Genomic DNA, 14,043 nt, shown 5'->3' with positions numbered 1-14,043 from the left:
CTTCTTGTCTCCAAAAATATACAATTACTTATCTTTTGCTTATGAAAATAATACCCAAGTCTTCTGAAATTCAGGGGCTCACAAATATTTACTAAGAGTACTACGCTGTTAGCTATAAGTCAGCTTGCATGCTAATGCTAATTAACTGTGTGACTTTTTGTAAGCCACCGGTCTTTTTCATGCTTCCATTATTTGTTGTTACAGGAATACGATTATCACTGATGAAATTATACATTACAGAGCAGTTGTACAGATGCAAAAGCAATGATGCCAATGCAGCCTACTGCTGAAGAGACAATTCTTGATTGTGTATATGTTTTGAAGAAAAACGATAAAAGAAGGAATTGCAAATTAGATTCTGCTCTACCATGAAAGGGCAGCTGTCAGACTAATCCCTGGAAAATGAAGAAAGATGCCATGGACCCAGCACAATGTTCTTTACTTTCTTCATGGTAATGATTGTTACAAGCAGAAACTAGCAACCCTGTTTTAAAAGAGTCTCTCGATATAACTAGTACATGGAAATGTGAATCCAGAGAAGGTTTTTTTTTCTGAATATTTAGGTTATCCTGTTAGCAGCTTATTCCCTGAGGCTTTGATGCTATAGCCCATTTGTTCTTATAGTTCAAGATTCATTGAATGCCTATTATATGCCAAGTGTAGTGTAGATGTTGGGGATACAGCAGGGAACATGATGGTGAAATGTCTTCCCTCACAAAGAGGGAGAGACAGACAATAAATAAGATAAATCAGTAAAGATATAATGTGTTGGAAGGAAAGCAATTTTGTGTAATTATGTAGGCTGGGTCCTGTTTGGGAGTGCCACAGTCTAAGAGAAGGCAAACACTGGAAATGTCACAGTTTTGAGTTGTTCTTGCAGATGTTCTTGGGAAAGGTTTTTTTTTTTTTTTTTTCTAAATTCGTACAAAGGTACCTCATGGGTTAATGTGGGCCCGTTAGTAATAAGCAAGCTGTTAAAACCTATTGTAAACATTCAGGTAGATTGTGGGGATAGCTTGAATTAAGACAGAAACCATGGAAGTAAACAGTCTGTGTTTAATCGTGGAAGTGAACCAGGAAGCTGAAAGGATTCCCAAGTGACTACATGTGAGATACCTTAGAAAAGCTAGAATTGAAATTGCTACCAAATTTTTTGGAAAGAAATGAATTTTCCTTACTTGTAGCAAGGAAGAATTCAGGAGTTGGTTGAAGGAGTAAAGATGGGCAGTGTGTTTTGGACATGTGAAGCAGAGTTGGCTGTGGATATCTACATGTTGGGTAAATGTGTCTGGAGTGCAGAAAGAGGTCCAGACTGAAGATGTAAATGGGAAATTACGTTATTTTATAACAGGGAGCCATCATTTCGCTTTTAATGAGTGGATGCTGCTGATGTTGGCAAAGGATAGTTTTTTCCTACATTATCCTCTCTCTTATGCACCTTTTTACCTTATAAATACGAACTGAGTAAATGTGTTTTCAGTTGCATTTCTGCTTCCGAAAAGATCAGAAAAATACTTATAACTCATCATTTCTGAAAACACCTGTTTCTGTAAATTTATGAAATTAAGACTTTACAGCAAATTATAAACTTTAGAGAGAAGAGTGGTTAGAATCACGCACAAACATTAAATTTTCATGTAGTGGATTCATTGGAATCATTTTCTATGGCAAGAATCAGAATTACTTTGGACAGTAAATACTGTTCTTACTGTAGAAAGCCTCTGTTACTAACTTTAGGAGTTTAGAATGGAGAAAGTAACACTTTAGTGTTAAATGATAAGAATATTTTACAACACCAAAATGGGCATCCCAAACTATTAAAATGGGAAGGAATTTATCAGAAACAGCTCCAAGCACATAGCTGACACCCCCCCCCCCCAATATGTTATCTATTTGCAGGTTTTCTTCAGTTTTGTGTTCTTGCGTAGGCAAAGGGAATTGTAGTTCTAGTGAACACAGGTTGAATGTTAGCATCTATCATGACTTAAAAAAATAGTTTGGTAATATTTTAATTTCTTTATGTTCACCTATACTTGGCAAAAGCTGTTACCTTCATCACCTTTTGAAAATAGGAGGGGAAAATAGCCTGTTTCCCCATATCAGAGAAGTTTTACAAATCTTTGCTGAGGTTGGACAAAATTAATATAGTTCAGGAAGTTTAGAGTCTTATTTATTCATCTTTTGAATAGATAAGAGTCACACGATTAAACTTTCTAGATGTACAATGAGGGATACAGTGCACAGCCACCTTCCTTCGCTGAGCCACTGGTGTCCAGTTTTCTACTTCCAGGCAAAAAGTAACACTCACATCTTATGCAGTCTTCCAAGGAAGATATTTTACTACAATTTTAATTCTAAGTGAATAACTTATAAAATGATCACCTGGGAATCTAAACTTTGTTGTAAACTTGGTTAGGTAATGAAGCAAATGCTTCAAAGATGACTGTACTTCAAGGTTGAGTAGCAATAAAGGTCTTACAAGTTTAATCATTAATTGTCTTAGATAGCTTGGGGATATACTAGTTCTCTAGTTCTCTTTAACTTGTTTTTTTTTTTTGCTCAAAGGGTCAATCTTTGATCTACCACCCTCTGGTTATTATTTCATTTTGTACATTCTTGAGCTACACAATCTACTATTTTCATGTTTTCTAATGACATTTCTGATTTGAATGTGTGTGTGGTGGGGGGAGGTGTGGGTATGTGAATCATTTTCAGAAAAATCCAAGAGGCTGGCTCCTGCCTGACTTCCAGACCCTATCTGTGAGTTGCTCTTCACTCCACATGAGGTCCCAGCTATACAAACTTCCCTTCAGTCCTTGAATAGTAAGTGGTCTTCCACCCCAGGACCTTGTATGTCTGTGTTCTTCCTACTTCTTGGAAGGTTTTCTTATGTCTTCCATAAATGGGTCCTTCACATCCTCTAGGTCTCAGCTTAGATGTAGACTTTCCAGGGCAAAAGAAAACAAACAAACAGTTAATTTTATAGCATTTGTGCATTAACAAATTCATTTCTTAGAAGAACTTTGTCTAGAATACTCAATAATCTAAAAGAAGTGAGTATATTGTAGCTCTTCCCCTAGTTCTTATGTCAACAGAGCTGAATATTGCTTTATGTTTTTATTGTATTTGTAACTTGTTATATAATAATTGTGTAGAAGTGTTTATCTGTTGACATTTATGAGTGCAATGTATTGATTCAAATTTATTCCCTGTATTGCTCTTTCATTTTGCATAAGTGTTAATGAGTTTTATTACACTATTTATACATGCACATAACAATCTTCCTGTGGACACCTCCCACAAGCTGGTATTATAAGTGCATGTCACTGTGCCCCATGTTTAATTGGTTGAGAAGGACTCTTGTGAACCTTTTGCCTGAGTTGTCATTAGACCATGATTTTCCTGCAGTATTTTAAATGCATAAACTAAATTTGGCAATTCAATTTCGAGGCTTCTTATAAACCTTAGTTTATTTGGTCCTAGTCAGAAGTGCATAAGTGTACAATACAATGTAGATTTAAAGGAGAAAACCAATATTTTTCAGCATATTCTTTGCCCACCTGTTTGGAACAAGAAAGAACACCATGTTTTAGCAGATACATTCAACAACATTAAAATTTAGGTTTTGTCTGTACAGACTTAAGCTTAAAAAAAATCCTTCAAAATTACTTTAAAAATTCATAGCTCTTTAAACTAACTATATGTTAAATGAGGGGAAAAAACCCAGAGCACATTCCATATAAAACATTATTCATCATTTAAAAATACTGAGCTTCTGAGATTTTAAGCTAATCAAAACTTTCTAAAGTAGGAAGAGGGAATTATATCACATCATTCTTACAGAATTCTGAAAGCCAGGAGCCAGTGGCTCATTCCTATAATCCTAGCTACTTAGGAGACTGAGATCTGAGGATTGCAGTTCAAAGACAGCCAAGGCTGAAAAGTTCACGAGATTCTCATTTCCAATTAACCACCAAGAAACCAGAACTATGACTCAAGTAGTAGAGCTCTGGTCTTGAGCTGAAGAGCTCAGTCAGCACCTAGACCAAAGTTAAAGCTCCATGAGCACCCACCCCTCCAAAAATACATAATTCTGACATTTTCGCCATGGATCTTTTTATGTTTTTCCTTCCCTATAAGTACCTAGGGATTTTCTTCCACAAGACCTTCTTACAGAAGAAACAGACCTTTATTTCTTTTCTCCTAATATCAGCCTTTGTAATGCCTCATATTTTCGTAACTTATTTAGAAATTCCTAGCACATAAACTATGCTTATCAAAGCTTGTAAATATTTATAGCTCTACCTTCCTTTAAATGGTTGTACCACTTATTTTCTGGTGGTCCATTTAGCATTTAATTGTGCTTTTGCCTTGTGATAATTTTTCTTTTGAATTAAGCCACTATCTTAAATTTTCATTGCTATTTAATTTTACATGAATCTATCTTGTACTTTTCCAGCTATATTTCAGGGTCTTTCAAGGCCAGACCTTTGGATTATTTTTGAATCATCCCACAATAGGAATGGAATTCTTATTTATTTATTAATTTATTGTAAAGGTGATATATAGAAGGTTACAGTTACATAAGTAAGGAAATGAGTACAATTTTTGCCCAGGTTTATTTTTTTTGCCAGACCTGGGGTTTGAACTCAGGGCCTGAGTACTGTACCTGAGCTTCTTTTGCTATAGACTAGCACTCTACCACTTAAGCCACAGTGCCACTTCCAGATTTTTCTGTTTATATGGTACTTGGAATCAACCCCAGGGTTTCATGTATGGTGGGCAAGCATTCTACCACTAAGCACCATTCCCAGCCCAGAATTCTTTTTTTGTTGTTGTTGTTGGTTGTGGGGCTTAAACTCTGGGCCTGGGTGCTGTCCTGAGTTATTCAGCTCAAGGCCCTACCCTTGAGCCACAGCACCACTTCCCCAGCCCAGAATTCTTGACAAGAGAAGGAAAGCCATTGACATCATCCTTAAGACTGAATTATAGCTTTTTCTTTACTATTGGTCTATTTAGTCAATTCGATGACTTTCTTTTCTTCATTTACAACCAAGAATTATGACAGTACCCTGTGTGGTTATAAGGACTATGTGATGGACCAGGATGGGTTGTCACTTAGCTCTAGAGCTGCCATGTCCAAGGACTATGATGTATACATGCGTAGTCTATATTAGTATATTAGGAACCAGTTAGCGAAAGTTATTGCTGTCCCTGCATCTTGTCCTATTTAAAAAGTAAAGATGTATTCAACAAGTTGATGTGTAATTTGACTAGCAGTGAAAGAAATACCTTTGGTTCAAGGTACATTTTTCATGGGGAAAAGTCAGCTTTTTTTTGGTCGGTTGTGGAGCTTGAACTCTGAGCCTGATTGCTGTCCCTGAGCTCTTCAGCTCAAGGCTATCACTCTACCACTTGAGCCACAGCACCACTTCTGTCTTTGTAGTGGTTAATTGGAGATGAGAGTCTCATGGACTTTAATGCCTGGGGTGGTTTTGAACCAAATCCTCAGATTTCAGCCTCCTGAGTAGCTAGATTACAGGAGTGAACCACTGGTGCTAGGCTAAAAGTCAGCTATTTTATAAAGCAATTACAGTTATGTCTCAGTAGCTTCTGACTTGTCTTTCATATGGTGAAGAGACTGGGAGGTGTTAATAAAAATTAGCTACCAAGTCAGCCTGAACCTCTCATTTCAGGAATTCTCTGGACTGCCCATGGGATTCTGGTAATCTCAGTCTGAGATATCTAGGAAAGACACATAGGCTTGCTGTGAGTTTTGGGCACTTTCAGATGTGTTTTCTAATGTGATGACACCCTCATTGTTAAGATATAAAAAATAAACCCATATTTAAGGCCTGAAGAATGAAGTATATGAAACTTCAGGTAGATTTGTAAACTTAACCAAGCATATGACAGTATTGGTTTAAAGCCTTAATGTTGAAGAAAAGGTAACAAGGTAATGAAAAAGTCATTGGGTTCTTGGAGTCACTTAGGTTGGTAGGTCAGGCAACACATCCAAATATGTGATATTAGATTAATGCTGTATCATTCCATTATATGGAAGAAGCTATAATGTTATTATGTAGTGGCTAAGACCAAATTACAGGAAAAATATAAGCTAGTTATTAGAATAAGAGATCTGGGGACCCTTTTAAAGATGATCTGATTCAGCTAGCTCCTTTCAAACAAGAGAATGAAATCATTTAGGAGAGATGTCAGTCACACAGCAAAGCACTCACAAAAGAGAGAATCTTCTGTGTTTTTGGTAACCAAACTGAGTATTTTTTGTATTATCCTAAGAGTTTAAAAAGAAAATAACGAAAGAAAAAAGAGAAAGATCAAAGAAGCTCATTTGGGTAAACCTCATCTAAAGATAATGATTAATTTTAGATTTTGTTGCCCAGAACTTGTCAGCCTCCCACCTCAGCTTCCCAGGTTAGGGGTTATAGGCAAGTACCCCCACACTGGTTAAGAAGTATACATGTTATCAAATGAATTCTTCCACCATATACTTAAAATTACAAAACACTGCCATAAAATTACCAAACAGTGTCTTTCTTTGTGACCACTTAAATTCTTCCTGCTAATGGTTTAGCATAAATTTATGATCACCCTTGCTCATTTTGCTTGTTAGATGTATGAAATAAAAAGAAATTACAGTGAAGGCAACCACAGAAAACACAGGATACTTCCTATGTCAAGTTGCTACATTTGAAATTGAACTTTGGTCAATTTTGCCTTTGGACTGGAGGTGTCAGGAAAAACCAGATACTGAAAAGGCATAGTAAGAGGTTTCTAGATTCTTATTTCTTTGCCAGTCCTAAGCTTGAGCTCAGGGCCTGGACTTTCTCAAGGCTAGAGCTCTACCACTTGAGCCTCAGCACCACTTCTGGCTTTTTTTTATGTATATAGTACCGAGGAATCAAGCCCAGGTCTTCATGCATGCTAGGCAAGCACTTTACCACTAGGCCAAACTCCTGGCCCATTTTATTGACATTTTTACTGAGTATATATATTCTTTCAAAAAAATCATTTGTTGGTTAGATAGCCGTATTCTTTATCAATATTACGTAACACATGAAATCTCTCTCTTTTCCTGCCTTCCACAAAATGCTGACCTAGAGTTATCTGAACCTATTTCTCAAACTGTAGTTCCTAAAATCTCCATTAAGGGGATTTTCACCTTTACATTTTGCTTCCCAAGTAGCTAGGATCACAGGTATGACCCAGTATAATTCTTTTTTTTTTTTGCCAGTCCTGGGGCTTGAACTAAGGGTCTAAGCACCGTCCTTTGGGCTTTTTCAAGGCTAGAGTTCTACCACTTGAGCCACAGCACCACTTCTGGCTTTTTCTATATATGTGGTACCGAGGAATCGAACCTGGGTCTTCCTGTATGCTAGGCAAGTACTCTACCACTAAGCCAAACTCCTGACCCAGAACTACTATGATTCGTAAACCTGCATGATTCTTAAACATTCAAATTACAGATTAATTTTAATTGTAGAATTACAGGCACTAATGTCTTTGGTTACTTTTTTCTCTATTTTTAGTATCAACTTAAAATTTTTTTTCTGAACCTAGTGAACAACAATATCCACTAGTTATTCCTTTATGTAAACCAGTGCCTTTTCCCTATTAATTACAACTTTCATAAAACATTAATAGGCATTCCTTGTTTTTTCTATATTTTTACATTTGGTTCCCTGAATATCTAGACCATATGTATGTAAGATTGTTGTTCTCTACAGTAGTAATTATGCTGATAATAATGATTCAGAATGCTCATAAAGAGGCTCATAAAGAGGTGTTTGCACTTAACACCAAATACCAACACATACTTCTTGCTGCTTACCATATTTAGTGGCAAATGGTATGAATAATAATAAGAAGGCCATGATGGCTAATTTGGACCAGCTGTTGCCTGTGTAAAATAGCTATTCACCATTGGGGAATGAAATGTGTCTTTGTTACATTTATTGCATTGCGGATCTGTCACTTATGTCTCAGGATTCTGTGCCTAAGAACATACCAAAGTAGCAACCAGTACCATCAGTTTGGCCTCAGAGTGTGTATCCATCAGCAAGATGGCTGTCTGGTAGAACACCCTCTACCAGTTGCTCTCCCACTATAGCTTTAAATGGTACTTACCATACTGGCTCTTTGGGTCCTTGAATGCATTTCCCTCTGTTGCTCAAAGAGTACTGTGAGGGTCATGGTGAAAATGCAATCTTTCATGATCTCTGGAAGTACTTTTTAAGCTTCTGCAATATTTGGCAGGATTCTTTTCCTTCTTGCATTAACATGAACAGATTTGGGAATGAGTTGAAGAAACACAATACAAAGTCTGCAGCAGCTGCACACATGTCTAGACACTTCAGAGATTATACTCAAGAGAGCATGGCTAGACAAGAGCTCTCCTTGAAATCCAGAATATATATTTGGGTATATGCATTTCTTTTTCGTTCTCAGCCTTCACTCTTGTCCTTTTCAATTTCTCATTCTCTTATCCCTTCCCCCATTCCCACTAGCACTCAGTAACCACATTGCAGCATACAGCAGATATCTGCCTGCCCTCTATGTAGGAAAGTAGCACATGGGCTACTGGGTTGGGGAGGTGAGTGACAGTGTACACTATAGAGTATAAGCAATAGGGACTGTTAACTGTTACCCTTATCATTGACTTCCATGTCTTTGCCTTTGACCTGGTTGCTGAGTTTTAACTCAACAGGTAGTATATTATATACCCAAAATATCAAGTACTTAAAAAAAACCCATGGTTTAAGCATATTGTTCAGCCCAGGGGAAAATGTAAGCAAAAAAATAATTAATTTTCCTGGAAAGGATCTTGAATTTGTTCTAACTTTTCTGTGATTGGAATTGATGGTGCTAAGATTCGATTTTTTTTTGTTTCTAAGGGGTGCTTTCCAGACTCTTTTTTTTTTTGCCAGTCCTGGGCTTGAGCTTAGGGCCTGAGCCCTGTCCTTGGACTTTCTCAAGGCTAGAGCTCTATCACTTGAGTCTCAGCACCACTTCCAGCTTTTTTCTATGCATGTGGTACTGAGGAATTGAACCCAAGTCTTTGTGCATGCTAGGCAAGCACTCTACCACTAGGCCAAACTCCCGGCCCCATTTTCCAGACTCTTTTAAGGATTTGCTTAGGTTCTTGAGATCCAAGGAGTCTGTAGTCCTGATGGTGTGAATTGAATTAGGAAGAGAAGGAGATGGGTGGAGATGAAGAGTGTGTATCATTTGCCTGCCTGCCTGTCTGTCTATCTGTCTGTCTGTCTATCTATCTATCTATCTATCTATCTATCTATCTATCTATCTATTTATCTATCTATCTATCATCTCTCTATCTATTCATCTAGATCACCTGTCTTATCTCTCATCTACTTACCTATCTGACCTAGCCTCTACATCTTTTGAGATAAAAGATAAAACCTGTGCTAGGAAGGGACAGAGAAAAGGGACCATAATCATCATTGTCTGGGATCAAAAGCTACAGCTTTACCTGTCTATAATGCATAATTCCATCTGGGCCAAGTCATGATGAAGACACTGGGCTCTAATTTCTCTTCTAAACCACAAAAAGAAATGAAGGCTTTCACAATCATGCAGTCTGTGAGTTGGGAAAAGGAAAACGAGCCGGTCCTGCTCCTGTGGGAACCTTGAATTGCTCCTGAAATGTAATTGTGACATCTCCTGAGAACATGGTGTGCTGCCAAATCACATCTAGGTACCCATATTGTACTTGGCACTGCTTTCAATTCTGCCTCACACTCTTTGTTCTGCCACCCAGTCTCCAGCCAGTAACAACAAAACATTGCTCTGTGTGACCATTCATCTGAAAAATGGCTTTTGAGCTGTACTGGCGTCATGGTTGGGCAATTGGGGCATTTAGGCAAAATTCAAACCTAGCCTTAAGAGATCTGCTAGATAAAAAAAAAAGAGTTAGCAAAATCAAAGAAAAATCATACCAATATCCCTCACCATAGGGAAACAAGAAATTCAGCAAATGGAAAGGCAAAACTGAATTCCTCTTCAAATCTAATTACTGAACCTGAGAAAAACTTTAATTTCTAGCTCATTGAAAACTTAATAATATATTTTATGCCTGATTAAATATGAAGTGGTCAGTGAAAGATCGTGCCTTGTTAAACTTTCCTTTTGCTTTCTTTATGTACTGAACTTTTATAAATAGAGATGGGTTACTGGTCAGTATTTCCCACAGCTGGATTCAGAGAAACACTGTTCAGATCATTTTACACAGGAAGAATTCTGTTCTTGTGAAAGAAGGAAGAAGCCAGCCTTACCAATAGGGTGGGAAGAAGGAGAGGGTGGAATGATGGAATGGATGTGAAACAGAACAGAGCAACTGAGAATGGCTAATCACCAAAGCAGGGCTGGGAAGGGCAGAATGGGAAATTCAGGCAGACAAGAGATCCTTGCAATGGCTCTGCTTAACCATTTTAGTTTGCCCTAGGGAGGTGGAAACATTCAAAAGCAATATTTATGGAAAAGTTTTATGTAAAAAACAGACCAAAAGAGAGGAAGCAAAAGAAAAAACAGAAAGAGGAAGGGAAGTATGTACTTAAATGGCAGTGATCAATTCTAAGGCCGTATTTGTGTGGAATTATGAAATCGCAAGTGATTTCAAATGTTGTTGAGCATTAGCCATCTTCATCGTCCTACTGAATCTGACTTTATTATGTTTTGGTAAATTTATTAACATGCTAGTTAATTTTAATAAAGTTGAATTGCTTAGATAAACACATATACTCTAGAGGCCATGTGAAACCAGTTTTCATGTGACCTAATCTTATATACCTTATATTTCATGAAGTAAAATTAGTATGAAGACTGGCTGTGGAATTAGATTTGAACTATTACCATACTAAAGCCATACCCAGGCCCTGCTAAAAAAAATCATGTCTGCCATAGCTTTGTTTGTATCATTAATTCCTTTTGTTCAGCTTGTGATATGATATTTGCTGATATTCTGTACAATTGCATGTCATATAAAATCTTGTAGTCCCCAGCCCCCGGAACATCAGACCGTTTGGGAGATCTCTATGTTCAATGGTTACTTAAATTATTTTTAAATCAAAGAAATGCATACTTGCATAAATCTGTTGTGAAGTCAGGAATGAACACAACAAAGACACATTTGAAATTAGTAGGAACCATATGGGTGAGACATTGCTTTAGTTTGTAAAGTGTGCCCTAAAGACGTGTGTTAAATAAAGGCTTGTTGCAAAGAGTGCAATGCTATTTTGGCAGGTGGTAGAACCTTGAAGAAGAGGGAAGAGTGGAAGGAAGTTTGGTCACGAGGGACATGATCTTGAAGGGGCATATTAGATTGCCTGCCTCTTCCTTTCTCTGCTTTCCAGCTGCCATGAGTTGAACAGATCATTTGCCTGATTTAGTGACTTTCGATAGGCCCAAGAGCCATTGAGGAAATTGGTCTAGAGATCAAATCTCTATAGTTATATGCAAAATAAGTCTTTCCTGCTTAAAAGGTGACTTTCTTAGCTAGTTCATCCTAGCAATGGGAAGTTGATTAACAGTATCATTTGGCCTAGTAATGATGACTAAAGAGCATGTAGATTCTCAAATAACTATGTCGTAAGATCAGACCCCAGAGAGTTAGCACTCCTAACTGGAGAATGGGTTGTACCTGTATCTGGATGCCGAGGGAAGATATGATTGGTGAAATTGCATTTGAATATATCTTTCCAGGCTTCTCCCGTTCCTATATTTTACACTATAAGAATGTAGTTGAAGGGCCCGGGAGTTTGGCCTAGCGGTTAAAGTGCTTGACTAGCATGCACAAAGACCCGGGTTCGATTCCTCGGTATCCCACATACACAACCAAGCCGGAAGTGGCAGAGACGAGACACAACCAAACCGGAAAAGTGGCAGAGACGAGACTGCGATGGTGACAGAGAGCGAAAGAAGCGAGCTGAGCTGAAGTGAACAAAAAAAAGCCCAACCGAGTGGTGGCCGGAGCGAGCGGGGCCGGAGCGAGCATTACCGGAGTGTGCGGGAGCGAGCCGAGCCAGAGCGAGAGCTGGCTGGGCCGGAGCGAGCGGGGCCAGAGCAAGCCAGGGCCGGAGCGAGCGGGGCCGGAGCGAGCGGGGCCGGAGCTAGAAAGAGGGGCCTAGCCGGGCCGGAGCGAGCGGGGCCGGAGCGAGCGGGGCCAGAAAGAGAAAGGGGCCAAAAAAAAAAGAATGTAGTTGAAGACAGATTGCTGAGAAGTGGCAAAGCTGTGGCCTTCAGGAAAAGAATAGTTTTACTGACCAAATCTGACTTTAGCTCTCATTTGAATTTATGTTCAAGAAACTCCTTCTTGTAGAAAGCTTCTTAAAATAGGGCTTTGCCCTCCATCATATCTGTATTTAGCTGAATAAAACATTCCAGGGAAAGAACTCCATATAAAATGTGTATTTCTTAGCCTGGGCAGTGGAGTCAACTCTTTGGTTGACACTGAGTTTGCATCTAGCATCGGTGATTTCACCATACAAAATGGCCCTAGCTTAAGCTGGTTGGTACAAGGCACATGATTAGCCATCTGAACTATTTTGATTTCTCATCTTAGAATTTGACATTTGGACCTGTGAAACACAGAGTCTGGGAGTTTTCAGAGCTTGGTCACACTGAGAGGAGGTTCATGAATTTGTCCTTTTCTTCCATGGGCTACTTTAGGATCATTCTAATTACTCACCATAATGCCTCCCCATCTTAGACGAGCCAAGTATAAATTCCATTATTGGAAATTCCAGAAACATATATTATTTAAAACTTGGAGGTGGCAGAGTATACTGTGACTTTAAGTCATATCTATTAAAATTAAAAAAAATTGAAATTGAGGGTTGCAATCTATGTGTAGTTCTAGATTAACCCAGTGGCAATCTGAATAAACACTTACACAATCTATAACCAACTTTCGGTTCCAGATATGGGAGAGGATTGACTATATCATCTTTTCACCATGCCAAACTTTTGTAAGAATTACCTATGTGCAAAAAATTCCTTCTCTGTCTCCTATGAAAGCTCCTTAATGACAGTATCACTAAACCGGACCAAGCCATGCTCAAAGAGGAACAGTGTCTCTTGTCTTTTCACTTTACCATGAGGGATGGGTGTAGAAGGCATAAAGTATTTTTGTTTTTTTTTCAAGTGCTCCATTCAAAGCACTAATTTTACATTAGTTATTAAAAACATGTATAACTGTGACGTTAAAGGAAAACAGTACCTATACCCTCAAAATCCAGGTGTTAGCATAGGATTTAAGAGGAAAGAGTTCCTTGTACTAAATAATAATTTTGAAGGTATGGTGGGAGAATATATGTTTGTATCTATTTTTCTTCCAATTTTCCAAATGTTTCATAATGCGGTATTATGTCACTAACAATGTCTACTTTGAGATTAAAAAGTGCTAAAAGAAGGAAGGAGGACATATAGTAACTTCCCAATGTATGTTAGCTATAATTATGACTATTAATAGAGAAAGAAGTAAGTGGTGATTTGATGGCTCTATGGGTCTATTTTCAGATGCAGACTAGGAGGCAGTGGTTTGAATTTTGACCTGCTTTAGAATGCTAGTGAACCTCTTAGTATTTACCCCAAGTTTCTTTTCTCTACAACTTCCTATTCCTTCTCTAATAATTATACTATCAGGATGATAGAATTGAGTTTCTGGCCCTGAATCTCTTCTTCATTGCTGTAACCTTTATGGGGTACTAGGCTTGTGAGATCTTGAAAGCTTTGGCCTTCTGATGTCCACCAACATTAAGGAAGCAACCATGCAAAATTGCATGCCCAGTTCAAAGGAATGTATTTTGCCAGTACTTTCTAAAATTAAACTCTCGCCATGGAAACACCATCCTCTCATCCTCCCATTATAATAAATGAATGTCTCAAAATAGATGGGAGGTATCAACTTCTACATCAAGTCAGAGGTTTATCCAGTAAAGTTCCCTTTTTAAAATTTTGTTATTTAATTTTTTTGTCTGGGTAATATATAGAGGGGTTACCAGGTAG

General features: G+C 38.1%; 1 long non-coding RNA gene across 1 annotated transcript in view; it reads left to right on the top strand.

Moving 5' to 3' along the window:
* The window catches only part of LOC150049327 (uncharacterized), a 101,926-nt gene that overhangs the window by 72,374 nt on the left and 15,509 nt on the right, over nt 1-14,043 (top strand). The window contains exon 3 of the long non-coding RNA XR_016538986.1: nt 205-452. This is a non-coding gene — a long non-coding RNA (uncharacterized LOC150049327). The remainder of the gene's footprint in view (nt 1-204; nt 453-14,043) is intronic.

Source organism: Megascapheus bottae, chromosome 20 (assembly GCF_031878675.1).
Source record: "Megascapheus bottae isolate mThoBot1 chromosome 20, mThoBot2.hap1, whole genome shotgun sequence".
Lineage (NCBI taxonomy): Eukaryota > Metazoa > Chordata > Mammalia > Rodentia > Geomyidae > Megascapheus > Megascapheus bottae.
The sequence above is the reverse complement of the archived record's forward strand: the minus strand, read 5'-3'. Positions and strand labels throughout refer to the sequence as shown.